We start from the raw sequence: 2,513 nt of genomic DNA on the forward strand, positions 1-2,513 counted from the left end.
CTCAGATAATCCTCAGAGGGTCTGGACTTTTACATAATATAATAGAATAGAATTCAACTTTGTTGTCATTGCACATGCACAGGGCAACGGAATGCAGTTTGCATCCATCCAGAAGTGCCTTTAGCCATGATATAGATATATTACAATATATATTAGCAATAATATAGATATGTAAGTATATTACAGAAATGGGTCTATTATGGTATGTTACAATGTACACGGTATGAAGTATGTTAAGAATATTCTATAACTATGTACAGGCTGTAGTGAGTACAAACTATGTACAGGCTACGAACAGGATGTAAATATGAAAAACTATACAGAAATCTGAGATATACAGTTATACAGAAATGTGAACTATGCAAATTATAAACAGTTGTAGGATTAAAAATCATCATATGTACAGAATGATTATTTACACAGAACTATACAGTAGTGCAGTTAAGTAATAGCTATAGCTATAAGCTATAGTAATAGCTTTAAGTCCTGTAGAAAGTTAAATATATGTTGTGGTTACTCTGGTATGAATGACTCTGAATTACTTTATGATAAATAACACACTATTGTCAAAAAACAGTGAAAGAATTCCAGATCACAAGTTTTTAGTTCAAATACAAGTAACAACCTTTGACTTTAATCAGGTTTTATTTAATTGTGTCAGAGAAAACATCATGTGCTCTTCATGTAGCTGAGTACATTCAGTGTTTAAAACAGAAGTTGTGCAGGTCTGAGATCAGCAGTTTTCTGAAACACCAAACTGAGGTTCTGTTAATGCTGATGTATAGTGACACAGTTACAGGGGTGATTAATCCTTTTGACTTTTTGTCTTTAAATTTATCAATAAAACAGCTGCAGCTTTCACTGACAGCACATGTGGTACTTTAACCTTTGTACTGTTTTCTTCAGTTAATTTTGGAGTTACTACAAAGATTGAAGATATAGGATGGTCTGTCTGCTGTCACTGGGTGGTGCTGAGGTCTGAATCTGAGGACAGCTCCTGTAATCACAAACAGAACAGAATCATCACAAACTGAAATATAAAGTTTATCTCTCAAATCTGAAATAGAGCTGATCCTTCTCTGTCCTCACACACTCGGGATCTGAAGTTGTTCAGTCCTACAGTTCTGCCGACAGCTGTTTATTTTTTTTATTTGTTTTAAAGGCCTTACTAACACATTTTCTAATATCATGTTTACCTTTGAGTTGTTGATGCTTTATAAATGGACATCTGCAAAGATGAGATGATGGAGCAGGTTTCAGTCAAGGTTCAGTCTGCTGCTGCATCCTGGTCACAACATACAGAGGTGTTATCAGCTCAGTATTGAACAATTCATTAAAAATAATTTGGACAGTTTTTTAACCAGAATATTTGTAACAAACTCAGTAAAAAAACAAAAAAAAGCTAAAAAATAATCAGAGGAAAAATGTAACATTTTAACTTAAGCTGACAAGCGGAAGTAGTTGGTTTCAGTACATAAGTATCGGGCTTTGCTATTTAATCCGTAGCTATTGACTAATGAGGGGAATTTAAAAGTTGGCGTTAATGTCCTTCCACATGTGGAAAGCGACAGAAAACATGCTGCTGTTTGCACATATTTAATAATCAGCTCTGCACAGGAGCAGAAGCAGAGTCCAGCCTGTTGCTCTTACAGTATAATACTCATAATAAAAGTACAGTAACCGTGGTTAGTCACTAAGCAGCCCGGTGCGTTTCTCTTAATTTCTTTAGTCAGGGTAAATTCATTCACCTGCACGGGTTAGCTAAACGAACTTTACAAAACAAGTTTCCCCAAAACAAGTGCTCATTTTAGCTAGCTAGGTCCTTAGGTAGCTAAGGACCTAAATTACGGATTAGCTTACAAACACATTTAACTTACCAAAAATAATGCGGTGGGGACTCAGGTCCTCCTGTCCGGTAGTCCAATTTACTGAAGAACACCTCAGGCTGTCACTTTGAAATAGTCGGTAATGTAAACGCTGGACCTCTCGGCATCTGCCATTCCCGAACAGACATGTGTGAGTTTGTCCGTGACCGCAGCCGCGTCGTCAGTGTTTTCTCCAGTCATTGGTCAGCATTATAATATATGCAAATACATGCGGGTCGGAATCCCCGCCCCCCAGCGCGCCCCCGTACGCCAAAACAGTGCCAGCAGAGTGAAACTGAAAAATGGTTTGAAACCGAAAAGTGGATTGAAACCGAAAAATGGATTGAAACCGAAAAAAAAAATTGTAAGCGAAAACAAAAAAATTACAGTTTCAATTAATTGTTTTTCACTATCAATTTTTTTTTCGGTTTCAATACAAGATTTTTCAGTACATTTATTTCAGTTACAATATTTTTTTTCGGTTCCAATATTTTTTTCGGTTTCGTTTCAAGGTGGCATCGTTCTGATTCCATAGATTCTGGAGTCTTCCCACGCTCCTGTTAGTGATCCTCCATCTGGATGGATGAGACAAACCTTCTGAACAATCTAGCAGGAGATGGCCCATATCTATGGGACTGATTTCTGCTA

General features: G+C 36.8%; 1 long non-coding RNA gene across 1 annotated transcript; it reads right to left on the bottom strand.

The window, feature by feature from the left end:
* Window positions 1-626: 626 nt before the first annotated feature.
* Window positions 627-2,299, bottom strand: LOC146558671 (uncharacterized). The gene is made up of 3 exons (XR_014888717.1): window positions 1,878-2,299; window positions 1,197-1,285; window positions 627-997 (listed from the first exon to the last, which is right to left on the bottom strand). It is a non-coding gene; the product is annotated as an uncharacterized LOC146558671 (long non-coding RNA).
* Window positions 2,300-2,513: the final 214 nt, after the last annotated feature.

This window comes from Mchenga conophoros, linkage group LG15 (genome assembly GCF_057382185.1).
Source record: "Mchenga conophoros isolate Kocher_MC1m ecotype Shallow Benthic linkage group LG15, M_conophoros_male_GT1.1, whole genome shotgun sequence".
NCBI classification, from domain to species: Eukaryota; Metazoa; Chordata; class Actinopteri; order Cichliformes; family Cichlidae; genus Mchenga; species Mchenga conophoros.